Consider the following 13,505-nt stretch of genomic DNA (forward strand, 5'->3'; position numbering starts at 1 on the left):
GATACAGCAGACATAAAGTACACTATGCACAGTTTTCCCACTCACATCCACAGAAGACTATACCTTACTAAATAATTTTACATTACAACACATTTAATGTTTTTCACACAGCAGCAATTTAATGCATAATGTGAAGTGTATGCAAACTACACTTGCAACTTCAAAACGAATAGTTTTTTTTTAATCCCTTCAATCTTGACAGCAGAAAAGAAAAGTCCGTTTAGGTTTAGCTGTGTTTTCACTTGTGTCTATCTTCGGCTCGATAATGGGAATTTGAGCAACATGTGATTTCCGACTGCGACTTCCTGGTTAGTTTTATTTTGAAAAATCTCCGGAACTTGTTTTCATTTAACTCGCCTGTTTTTCCGTCGCGCGCGGTCAGTGCGCCGGGAGAAGCTTCGCAGTCAGGTGAGAAGTTCTCTGTTCCACCTCTTTATTCTTCATTATTTCACTGCTTTTTAACCACAGCCACTGGCATTCAGCTCCTCCTTATTCTGCACCATAAAGCTAGAAAAAGTTTAGAGTCACTTGGAACGCAGCAGAGTCAGTTTAACCTCACCTTTAATGTTAATTTACGATAATTTTTTAAAAATTTCTTTTTATCATTTTCGCACCGCAGCACTTTTCAGCCTTTAGTCGTGTTTTCCCTGCGAACAATCTTAACCAAGGTCACACAATATTAATAATGATATAATGCTAATGTTTATGGCTGCGCACTTTAAATTCAGATAATTTTAAAATAATTTCCCCAAGATATTTTTTGATGAGGTGCTCCATTTTGTGTTAGTATTTTCTTCATTTTCGGCCGTCGAATTAAGAAACTTTAAGTTCAATTACTGCTGCCATAATATGGCAAAGAATAAGTTATACTGAGATAGTTTGACGGTGTTTGAAAGGGCGTAACCATGGCGACCAAGTGTTATACATTTGCAACTTGGCGGAGTCTAGTGTGTGTGTGCATACATACATACAGCGGGTGATTTGACGCATTCATTTTACAACCCCAAATCAAAAACATTTGGGACGACATGGGGGAAAAAAAACCGCAATAAATCTTAAATATATTTAACTTCAATTTCATTGCAGGCAGGATGAATCCAAGATGTTTAATATTTTGTGCGGTCAACTTAATTTCATTTAAATAAAAAATAAAAATGCATCCATTCTTGCCTTTAAGTCCGTCAGCACATTCCAGAAAAAGTTAGGAAAGGGCCAATTTATGTTAGATATAAGGAAGCTGGAAGGGTAGGCTTCTGTGGATGAGTGGAGAAACTGGGAGTGGTGTGGCATTTACTTATTGCATCCTCATTCACAGCTTTTTGTTGGGGTGGAGTAAATTGTAAAACAGGAAAACAGATCAAATTTGGTCCTGGGTTTCCAATCTGCCTTCTGACAAACTGCAGCAGAAATTTTGCATGTCGTTTTGAAGAAAATTATCTTCTGCAGCCCATCGTGGAGCTGTATAACTGGTGATGCAACAGACACCATACACAGTTTCTCCACTCACATCCACAGAAGCCTATAACTCCTTCAGGGTTGCCTGGGTGTCTTGGTGGCTTCTCTCACTAGTCTTTAAGCATTGATGTTCACTTTTTACTACATAGTGACATACTATTGATATGATTTATGTAAATAAAGTCCAAGATATATTCAGTGACTTGGGAATCTTCATCTATTCATCCTCTGACTTGAATCAATAAAACTGGGTGTAAAAGTGATGATTTTTTCCTTTAGATTTAGAATAAATTGCCCTGTCCCAACTTTTTAAAAATCTATTGCACATATGAACAAATGAGATGAAGTTGACTACACAAAACGTTAAATATCTTGGGTTCATATGGTCTGCAATGAAATAGAAATCATAGTAAATCTAAGAATCACTATGCTATTTCTTTATTTCCTTTTTTACATTTATTTAATTATTTTGCATTTTGCATGTCCCAACTTTTTCTGATGAGGGGTTGTAATCTTTTGTGATAACAGCAGGGAGTGTAAATGCTAACTTCAGCAGTCTAGTTGGCACAGCAGCGAACAAAATACAGTTCACAAAATGTTATATTTGTCAGATGTCATCACAACATTAGCTGCAAAGTTCTCAGAACATTTTTTTGGAACCCAGAACATTTGATAGTAACATTAGTACAAACATTTTGAGAACATTAGGCCAAACATTCTCAGAACATTTGTGCATGTGTCATGGTTAGAATACGAGCACAGTGTAAACAAACACTGCATAATGATAACAGTGTAACATGGACTCAATATGCTAATAAAAAGAATAACTTTGTTGCCTAGGGTAATTAAAAACACGATTCACCCCTTTAAAGTGATAAAAGACCATAAGTCATTGTTAACTATATTTGAAAACATAGTTCATGATTAAGAATGTTCTAAAAAATATAATATTTCATTGTTATATATGGTCCAGTTTACAAATGCTGTGATACAGGGATCAGTTATTGATTAGTAGATTGATCAGTTTTGTCTTGCAAGTGACAAGAGATGAGAATAATATGCCTGTAGATCATCGTTATTTTGTTTACAATGTATTAATTCACTCTGCTATAAGGAAAAGTGTACTTTAAGTTGTGTTTGAAAATGCTGGTCTTTCTAGTTTATTCTGTGTTCTTATGAATATGTTGATCAGTGATTGGTGGGTTTAAGCCTGATTCTGCTGTTGTGGAGAAGAGAGTGTGTTGTGAAAAAAGAGAAGAATAAAGAAAAGGTGGCAGACGTTCGTGCTGAAAAAGTCAGTGTAAAAGTGTGTTTATATATATATATAATCTCATGGAAGACCAAGCCCCTCCATAGGATGTACAGTTGATAGATAGAGGAAGTGGCTGACATCAAGAAGACCTACCAGTGGCTAGAAAAGACCAGCCTAAAGAACAGCACAGAGGTTCTGATCATGTCAGCACAAGATGAAGTCCTATGCACCGGAGCCATTGAGGCAGGAGTCTACCACAGTCAACAGGACCCAAGTTGCAAGATGTGCAAATGTGCCTCAGACAGTCCAGCATACAAACAGATTTAGCCACTGTAGGATGCAAGCTGGAACAGCGTACACTGAGAGGCACAAACAAGTGCCGGGATTTGTGTACAGTACCATCTGTGCCACATGCAGCTTAGAAGTCCCCAAGTCCCGATGGGAGACTCTAACAAAGGTGGTTGAGAATTACAGGGCTAAGGCCATGTGGGGCTTCAAATTCCAGACAGATGAGCAGTTGCTGGTCAACCAACAAGACATGGTGGTGGTTGCCAAGGAAAAGTCTAAGACCACAGTTGTCATCAATGTGGCAATCCCAGCTCAGAGCAACATTAGAAAGAAACAAGCACGAGAAAAGTTCCAGTCACAACCCACCGTGCGTTTTTTTTCACCGTACGTTTAATGCGGATGCCACGGCCACTACGTTTTTGTGAAAACGTACGGAGGCAGTAGCAAGAGGAGGGAGGGAGTACGTTCAACGCACGTCTCTAGGAGTGTAACGATAAAGAGAGTTGACAATAAAGCAGTGTGTGTGTGTGGGGTCGCTTTTCTTTTTTGTGAGTGGGACCGGAGCGGCAGGTGTTTTTCAGGTGTCGGCGATGCATGAGCATGTCCAGCCTGCAGTGGTCAGTTGTACGAGTGTTTACTTGCCTCGAAAAGTTACAGCTAGTTAACAGACTGAAGCTGTGGAGTGTGTGTTGCTGACGTTTGGAAATAAAGTCCAAGTTCAAGTGAGAAGCTGCGTTGTGCATGCAAGTCTGTCGGCCTCCATAGTATGTGGTGAGTGCCGTAATCCGTACCGCCTACGTATGGATTTGGTTAACTCATTAGTAATTGAATGAAAATGTGCTGCTTTGAATCCGTACTGAGGCAGTACTCACAACGTGCGTCATCTGTACTGCTGGTGAATCCGCAGTCTGACCGCAGCGAAAGTTCTGCATGCACTAAAACCTCTACGGCGTGTCTGCATGCTCCTAAATTCGTACTGAGGCAGTACTTACGACGTACGGATCTCCAAATTTAGCTCACGTTTTTGCAAGTCGACTGCACGCACGTGCAAGTACGGCGGGTTGTGACCACGGCTAAAATCGGAGCAACTGGAGCAGATGTGATAGATAGATAGATAGATAGAAAGATTTATTGTCATTACAACAAGTGCAACAAAATTTCTTCACACCCATTCACCTCAGACAAAAATACAATTAATCCCAATTATTACAAGTTGGACGTAATGATGGCACACATCAGAATTAGAACAACCATGCATATACATTTAATTGTTTATATACATTACACTTTAAGACAGTCTGTCATCCAAATTGAGGCACTGTGAATGTGGGGAGGCCACAGCGGTGTCCTGCACAGCCGCGAGCTCAGGAGGAGCGGCAGGGCAGAGGCAAGGGGCCGGGGGTGGTAGGGGTGGGGGGAGAGATGGGGCATGCGTCATGTGTGCAGATGAGATGAGTTCATATCAGTCAGATGAGTTTGTATCAGTTTCTGTCAGTCGGGAGTTGCCTTGACAACATCAGACTGTCGGGGAGGGCAGAAGATAAGAGGGCAGCCGAATGGTTTGTCAAGGCCGTAGAAATTCTTCTGGAGGAAAACAGCAGGGCATTTTGACCTTCGGAGGCTGATAAGCCTGCCATGTTTAGGGTTGATCAGAGAACACATTTGCAGCTCCTCTGACCAACCAAATTCAATTGGTTGGTCAGGGGTCATGATTCTGGTAGCAGCCGTCTTGCCAATTCTCCGGTAGGTCAGGGCAGAACATAAGCCAATAAGTACCAGCCCTCCTACAATAAAACCAAATATAAATAAATCTTCAACGTCCTCCACAGAGAGTGGTACCAAGTGGAACCAAGGTACCAACATGCCACTTCTCCCAGGTGTCGAGAATATTTTGCAATATTCACACTGAGTGAAACTTTTGGCAGATTTAATGTTTTATGCTTATGGTGTTAGCACTTTTAGCAGCTGTTGGTAGCTTCACCCGTTAGATCCAGTTAATGCATGATTCCTGAGAAAATATGCGGCTCATAACTCTTAATGTCCACAACAAAGTAAACCGTTAGGAGAAGCTAGTGGCAGCTGGTGGAAAAAAAACTCTTGGTGGGGCTGGTGTGCCAATAGATTTCCCTGCCTAGTCCAGTACAGGCATTCAAATGAACAGTCGGAAAATGACTGCAATTCCATACATGTCAACCTATACAGATTGTCCGTAAATTATACGGATTTTTCCGAGTTTCAGAGTCATACGGACGTACAAATAAAGTCTTACGGATATTCAGGGATTGGTCTGCAGCGGATCTGTAATCAACCGTTTCTGCAGCGCGACTCCACTTTGTTGCATGAACCAATGAAGCAATGCTTCGATCCACTAGTTTGTTGGTTCTTTGATTCGCTGCTCTTCAGAAATGACAAGTCTGCTTCTTAACCACTCTCAAAGCCATTAAAATACCGTGAGTCACTTTTGTGTGGATTAAAGTCACTAAATGGGACTCTTGTCTTGTTGCAGTCAAGAAACGAGAATCATCCTCCGTTCCTTTGGCACAGCTCCAAACGTTGCGCAGCTCTCTGCTGAGACAGGAATTAACTTCAAAATTAATCGCCGCTTTAAATAAAATGACACCTCTTTAAAACGTTGTATTACAGACAAGAAACTACAATCGACTAAAAGTTTTTTTTTCCTCCCAAAATGAGACGTGCTGTATTCTCTATGAATTACATCCTGACGTGCATCGCGGCTGTAAGAACTCAGCTCAGAGGTATGGAAAGACATTGCCAATAATGTCTGAAAGGAAATGCTTTTGACAAAAACTACAGATTTTGTTTATTTCTATTTATGTCCAGAGATCAAGGATCTACCATGTAGAGTTTATTATGTCCATAGTTTAAGGATCCAGTGACCAATTTCATATTAATTTACTTTAAGACTCAGTAAAATGTTGTTCAATTTCAATTTAATCAGCTTATACAGCGCCAAATCACAACAAAAGCCGTCTCAAGGCACCTCACATAGAACAGTTCAACATAAAAAATCAAATAAATAAAAATTAAAAATTCAAATACATAATTACAAACAGAAGTAACAGAATAAAACAGATAAAAAATAAAAACTATTCGTGAGAAAGAGAATAAAAATAGGCTTTAAGTCTTGACTTAAAAATGTCCATGGACTCCGACTGCCTTACGGTTGCAGGAAGACCGTTCCACAGAGCGGGTGCATGATAAGAAAAAGCTCTTTGACCCGCTGACATAGAAAACCTGTAAAGCCTACTTTTAGTACACCAAAAAATCACAAGCGGTATCGATAAGGAATCGGATCGATAAGCGGAATTGATAATGGTATCGATATCAATAAAATCTTATCGATACCCATCCCTAATAAACACAGGGTCGAAGTCGAGGATCATCGACATGCCATTCTGCAACATCGGCACTGGCGAGGCGATTTTGGATACACTTGATGAAGTTCTAAGGTATGTTTTATTTTGTTCATTATATTCGATTTATTTTTCATGATTTTATTAATGTATTTCCACTAGTGACACACAGTTCTTGTTTCTGTAAAAAATGACTAAATTTGGCACATTCAGTTCTATAAAATTCAGCTTGACGCATGAATACTAAATCTCTTGTTTGAAATTCAACTGTGTAGGAAATGCTAATGATCCTGACTTTAATGTCATTGTGGCAACTCATAATATGTGGACAAAAACCCAGTTATGTGATATCGCTATGCTGTTGTGTGTACTGTAATAAAACTGATTTTGGTGCAGTTTGGAGGTTATAAGGATTTTGTGTTGATTTTATGGATTTTCTCACTTGGTTATACAGGTGGACTCTCAAATGAGTTGACATGTATGCAATTTCACAATAATCATTTAATGTCCTTCTCAAAATAAGCAGTTTTACAGATAAAGTTAATTTACAGCTATATTAGGCCTCATCTATACTTTGGAAAGGAACAGTATCAAATACAATACAACACTCAAGTTCTTGGGCAAGAAACATTTCACCATTTGACACCAGTTACACACACAGTACACCATACTGTACTGCACTGCCATTATCTTCAGCCAAACAGATCCTGGGTTTCACAGTGACACCCCCTTAACAGAATAGAAAATGTCACCAAATTTAGACTCTTTCAAAATATGGAAAAAAATTCCTCAATTGACAACAGAACATTATGAACATATGACAATGTTCACACCACCTTCCAAAAAAGAGGGAGAGAGAGAGAGAGAGAGAGAGAGTGTGTGTGTGTGTATGTCTGAGAGAGAGCGAGAGAAAGAGAGAGAGAGAGAGAGAGAGAGAGAGAGAGGGTGTGTGTGTGTGAGAGAGAGAGTGTATGTGTGTGTTTGTGTGTGAATGAATGAGTTGGGGTGATTCTAAGATGAGTAGGGGTCTGGGGGACTGAGTGATTGTATGTATGTATGTATAAGAGTGTGTGTGTGTGTGTGTGAGAAGCCAAAATCGAGAGTGACCTTAAAGAGGCAAAGAGCTGCTAAACAGTCAAATCCACAGCCGAGACCCGATCCAGAAAACTTTTCTCCAAATCCTCACTGAAACTTTGTCTCCGTTAGGACAGTCGTCCCACTCTGAACTATTCAATGGAGCAGTTTGCGCATTTTTTTTTGTTCACAGACCTGAGTGCAATGTGCAACCACACACCTCCGTAAAAAAAAAAAACTCTAAACTCAAACAGACTTGGCTCCATTTGTAAGAGGTGAGGCTGGGAGCTGGTTTTAGTTGGTGTCATGTTGCTTCTTTTTCACCTATCAAACGCCAAGCCGCCTACGTGAGCGCAGCCAGTGTGCAGTTTGTGGTCGCTCCTTTATTCCAGGTTCCCCCCCAACCCCCATACCTCCCAAAAACTGTCCCAAAGTTCTTCAAATTACTCCAGCAAAACACATGGAGATAAACAAAAAATAAATAACCCGATCGTCGGTGGGGTTTTTGTTTCAGCCAAAAACAGCAGCACTTTGATAAATTCAGGGGCAAAAATTCTATCGCCCCCGCCCAAGCCATTAAATCTGGTGATGCTGATTGGCCAAATATTTATTCTTTTTCCTCAGCAGCCATACACAATTGGTCATTTCATTGCACTTCAAGGGACTTTTTGAGTGATCGCCCAAGAAGAGAAATGATACGTTCTGTCAGTGGAAATGCACTGTCGAATGAGAGTCGGTGGAAATGTTTTAATAATTCAGATTACATGTAGGCACATACTATTAAGTAAAACTAACTGACATTGATCATACTTAAAAAAACAAAACAAAACAAAATTCTCATTTTTTCCCTCCACTTCTGGGAGGGCAACACCCGAGCACCCCCTATGGGCCAACTGCCACTGGGAGAAGCACCGTGCAGTCCCCAAAAATATTATTTAATAAATACCCAAAGGGAGGTTCGGTGGCTCGGACTCTGAGAGTGGTGTGTTTAGGCATCTTTCATCACACATAGAGACTCATGTGCTACCCCTTTATGCATTGAGTTTGTCATTTAGCTTCTGTGAACATGATGCCATGCAGAACATAGCCCAGACACTGGCTTCTTTTTGGCTGTTCCGGGCCTCTGTAGAAAACCAGTGGGTGATGTCACGCAGGCTCTGTCCATTATATAAAGTCTAGCTGGTTACCCACACCAGGGCAGGTTTGATTCAGAGACTAAAATGAAAATCGTCTTCACCAACAAAGCTACCACCTCCCACCTATTCCAGGATTCCAAAGAACTGTTTGGGTGCGACTAAAGCTGGCTCAAGAAGAGACAGCTGCTATTACTACAACTACTACTACTATGCTACTGCTAAAGCAGTATTCCTAGATAGCCTATGTCACTCCCCATATGTTAAAGTATATGTGTTCCAAGTTTGACTCAGTTATGCAGCACAAAAGTGTCTCTCCCATTAACCACTACTACTAAAGTGCTCTATAGCCTATGTCACTCCCCGTATGTCAAAGTATACAGTTGTCTGTGATTCCACAGTCACATTAGCTACAAATGATGGCGGCATGCAGTTGGCTTTGCCGCTTGATGGACATTCCTACCATATCTCTGTCAGATGTCTTGTAAATCTCTTCAATGGTGTTATCTGGTTACAAAAACAGCCTTTTTAGATTTAAAAGTGTTTATTTCTGACTAACTTTTACAAAGTATGTGAGAAACATGCATTAATTTTCTGCCGCTTATCTGGGCCCGGGTCATGGTGGCAACAGACCAAGCAGCTCATCCCACACTTCCTTATCCTCGCCCAAGTCCTTTAACTCTTCCCGGGGAATCCCGAGGTGTTCCCAAGCCAGCTGGGAAATGTAATCCCTCCAGCGTGTCCTGGGTTTTCCCCGGGGACTCCTCCCATTTGGACGTGCCTGGGAGACCTCCCTACGGAGATGACCAGGGGGCATCCTCACCATGCACCCAAACGACATCAGCTGGCTCCTTTTGAAGCGAAGAAGCAGTGGCTCTACTCTGAGTCCCTCCTGGATAGTCGAGCAATCTCATTTCTGCTGCTTGTATCCGCCATCTTATTCTTTCAGTCATTACCCAAAGTTCATGACCATCGGTGAGGACAGGAGCACAAATCAACTGATTTTTCGACCAGACAGGCAGCTGATGTTACGCTACCTATTCAGTCTGATTGGCAGACACCATGTTGTGTGTGTATTTGGACAAAACAGACTTTGGGTCTGTTTTGGCCCCACCTAGCTGGTGGCAGAACAGTGTCTCTTGCCGTTGCAGAACGCCCGCTCTTTATGAAACTGAACCACAACTTGTCACTTTGCCTCTGTCACTTGCTGTTGCTTGTAGCTAATGTGACCACAGCTTAAGTATATAGATGTGGTTCAAGAGTAAATATTACTTTCACCTGATTTGATAAGATGTCTTTCTGTATGTGTTCAGTGGTTTGCCTTTGCTGTGTTATTATCTAAGAATATGGGTCGAAGGTCAGTGTTTTCTTCCTCAAATTTACACGGAGGAGGTCTCAGGACTCTTTGTAATCTGTTTACACACATTGAATGTGTGTTTGACTGAACCGTCCTCGCCACCTGTCACAGATGCACATTCTACGCCATGGGAACACGCACACCTGCACAATACCTCAGGAAAACGTCCGTTAAGAACACAATATGTGATCTCATTATATGGTGACATGAGCTGCAGCTGAACAATGTGGCCTCAGTTTAATCCTCAGTATGTTGATATACAATCATTTTGTTTCTTCAGTTCAGACTTAGCTGACAGGTTTTACTTCACAGTTGGATGTAGAAACATTTTTAGAAATGGGATCTCAGAAAATGCAGCTGATCATCATTTCAAACTGGCCAGCAAGAACATCACTCATCTAAAAAATAAGTAAATAAACAGGTACTGTTGTTTACGATACTGCAGATACAATGTATTTACAAATGGACTGGCTATCTTGTAACTGCAGGGGCCTGTACTACGAAGCGGGGTTACTGGCTTATCAGGGTAACTTCGGGAGTAAGTTGATGACGTGTGGAGTAACTTCCCGGTTAACCCGTACTACGAAAGTTGGATAGGTTTTGATCGAGGTATGCTGCCATGGCAAGTTATGCTGTGCGCCAAACCTGCTCCGAGCAGGTTATGTTCTAGGTTAGCTTGAGGTTTTTGCTTAACCACTCCCTTTATAAGTACCGTCCATCCACCTTCAATCACTCCGAAGACAATGTCGGCCTACCTGGATGATCCGTTTGATTATGGGGCACAAATTGTTAGGGGCTCTCTTTGCAAGGCGAGGGTTTGTAAAGACCGCCAGAATCCGCTGACATACCCGGACGATATTCTCTATGAAAGATATAGATTCTCAGCTGAGGGAATTCGTTATCTTTGTCAGCTGATCGGGCCAGAAGTCTGTAACATCACCCATCGTACACCGTAAAAAAGACTGCTGTTTTTACAGGAAAACACTGGCAGCTGTGGTTACCAGGGAATTCCTGTAAAAAATACAGCAGTTAAATGTACAAAAAAGAGAGCTCTTGTTTGTAGATTTAACAGTTCCTTTAATGTGAGTCAGCCATGGTTCATTCACTGTAAATCCATATACATATTATGTCTGTAATGTTATCTACTGTGCTGCTGTATGTTTTACAGAAATTCCCTGGTAACCACAGCTGCCAGCGTTTTCCTGTAAAAACAAGTCATTTTTTACAGTGTAGCAATGCCCCGACGATCGAGCAGATAATGTGCCTTGTGCCTGTTTTGCCAGTGGACAATTTATGTATTCCATCGGTGATGCTGAACATCTGAGCAAGAATACTGTATGTCGTATGATTCGCAAGGTAGTACTTGCTCTATCTAAACTGTTGGATGCATTTGTCGTTTTCCCTGGCCAACAGGTTCAACAAATCAACATCTTATTCAGCGTCGTAGTACCGATTAACACCACTTGAGAAAACCAGGTTTTGTCAACCCCAGTTTAAGAGGTTGACCCTGGGTTACATCTGAGTAAGTTAACCCTGTTTCGTAGTACAGGCCCCAGTTCTGTGGTCTGTTTCAAACATTTAGAAATTCTGTTGACAGAATTATACATATGGATGTACTATATCATGTCATAGGTGTCTTGGTGGCTTCCCTCACTAGACACCTTCCATGTACATGGATTATTCTCAGATAATTCAGAGATTATTCCCAGCCTAAGCAGTAGGTCACCCCTCTGAGTCTGGTCTGCTTGAGGTTTCTTCCTCAGTATCCTCAAAGGGAGTTTTTCCTTACCACTGTCGCCTGTGTGCTTGCTCTAGGGGTTGGTAAGATTAGACTTTACTTGTGTGAAGCACCTTGAGGCAACTTTGTTGTAATTTGGCGCTATATAAACTAAATAAATTAAACAACACATACAAGATGTTATGGTTTTCCTCACAACTTTCAGCAAATTCAATGCTCTACAACTACAATCACATTTATTGAACTTGACTACAGATGAACTACCAAAATCTCCTGGACTTTGTTGCATTGTTTGCAAGTACCTTGGCTGGGTATTAAAATGCACCTGATTGGAAAGCTGCAATGGGGCAATACCTAAGCCTTAAAAGGGAGTGTTTTGAACTTGGACCAATTTAAGACCACTTACCTTTATTGGACAACTACAGGAGCATGGAGTCGGTCCCATTATAGCATCCGGGGGACTTTCAGAACTATCTGTTATAGTGTCCTCTTGGGTTCAGGGCTTTTGCCACCTCTCCTTTGACAGGCATTGGTCACTTTGACCATTAAAACAGATGTGCTTGGATGCTTGCTCTGAAGTCCTCTGTTTGGCTTGATGGACATTTGTCTGTTTTACTTTTTTGATTTTTATCATTGGTAGTATGGACAAAGCAGATGGTCACCCCTTTGAGACCAGTCTGCTGAATGTTTTTTCTACATTCAAAAAACACCTGATATAGTTTTTCCTGACAACAGTCACCTATTCCCCACGTGCTTGCCCTGGGGAGTTGGTTAGGTTAAACTTTATCCTTGGTAGCACCTTGGGGCAACCTGTGTTGTGATTTGGTGTAGTGTTAATTTTGTCAGATGAGACAAAATATGACAAAATATCTTCATCAGCCATTTTTCATGATGAAAAAGAGATGAGGATGATACTACGTCAGTGTTCTAAAATGCTAAGACAAAATTAACATGCATTATTGTTGACAAAAAAAAAAAAACAAGACTAAAATGTTTCATCAACAAGCTCTTATGCTTTGAAAATGTTTGGGTGCGACATATACAACCCCTGGCAATAATTATGGAATCACCGGCCTCGGAGGATGTTCATTCAGTTATTTAATTTTGTAGAAAAAAGCAGATCACAGACATGACACAAAACTAAAGTCATTTCAAATGGCAACTTTCTGGCTTTAAGAAACACTATAAGAAATCAAGAAAAAATATTGTGGCAGTCAGTAACGGTTACTTTTTTAGACCAAGCAGAGGGAAAAAAATATGGAATCACTCAATTCTGAGGAAAAAAACATTTTTCTTACAAACTAGGAACCTAAGAGCCAAAACGTTTGTGTTGATTGCACATTTAAGAAGACAATGGCACTAAATTTTATTACACATCACCTGACTAGTCAACAAAATAAATAAATAATAAACGCGCTGCAGAGTAAATTCATCTGATGCCAATGACAAACATTTAATGAAAAAGAGTTCACATTTACACTCTCTCATGGTGTTAAAGTGTCTGATCAACACACCCTGACTCCCTTCCCCTCTTCAAATCCAGACTCAAAACTCACCTGTTCAGACAATCCTATACAGCATGACCACACACACCTCACAACCACACGCTCCTCACGATCGCTCATGCCACATGACCACATACATCACATGACCACACATTCCACATGACCACACATACCACAACTCTACAGATTCCAGTTTTATATATGCTTCTCTGTTTTTTTTTGTTTTTTTTTAACTGTTGTTTTTAATTTATCCTTTACAGTGTCCTTGGGTGTTCTGAAAGGCGCTTTTAAATAAAATGGATTATTATTATTATTACTCTGAGGCTCAC

General features: G+C 40.7%; 1 protein-coding gene across 1 annotated transcript in view; it reads left to right on the forward strand.

The window, feature by feature from the left end:
- The first annotated feature begins 387 nt into the window (after positions 1-387).
- LOC117521013 (long-chain-fatty-acid--CoA ligase 1-like) overlaps positions 388-13,505 on the forward strand; it is an 86,069-nt gene continuing 72,951 nt past the window's right edge. Inside the window, exon 1 of the mRNA XM_034182346.1 lies at positions 388-408. The gene's annotated coding sequence lies outside the window, so the exon portion shown is untranslated. The remainder of the gene's footprint in view (positions 409-13,505) is intronic.

Source organism: Thalassophryne amazonica, chromosome 11 (assembly GCF_902500255.1).
Source record: "Thalassophryne amazonica chromosome 11, fThaAma1.1, whole genome shotgun sequence".
In the NCBI taxonomy this organism is placed as follows: Eukaryota; Metazoa; Chordata; class Actinopteri; order Batrachoidiformes; family Batrachoididae; genus Thalassophryne; species Thalassophryne amazonica.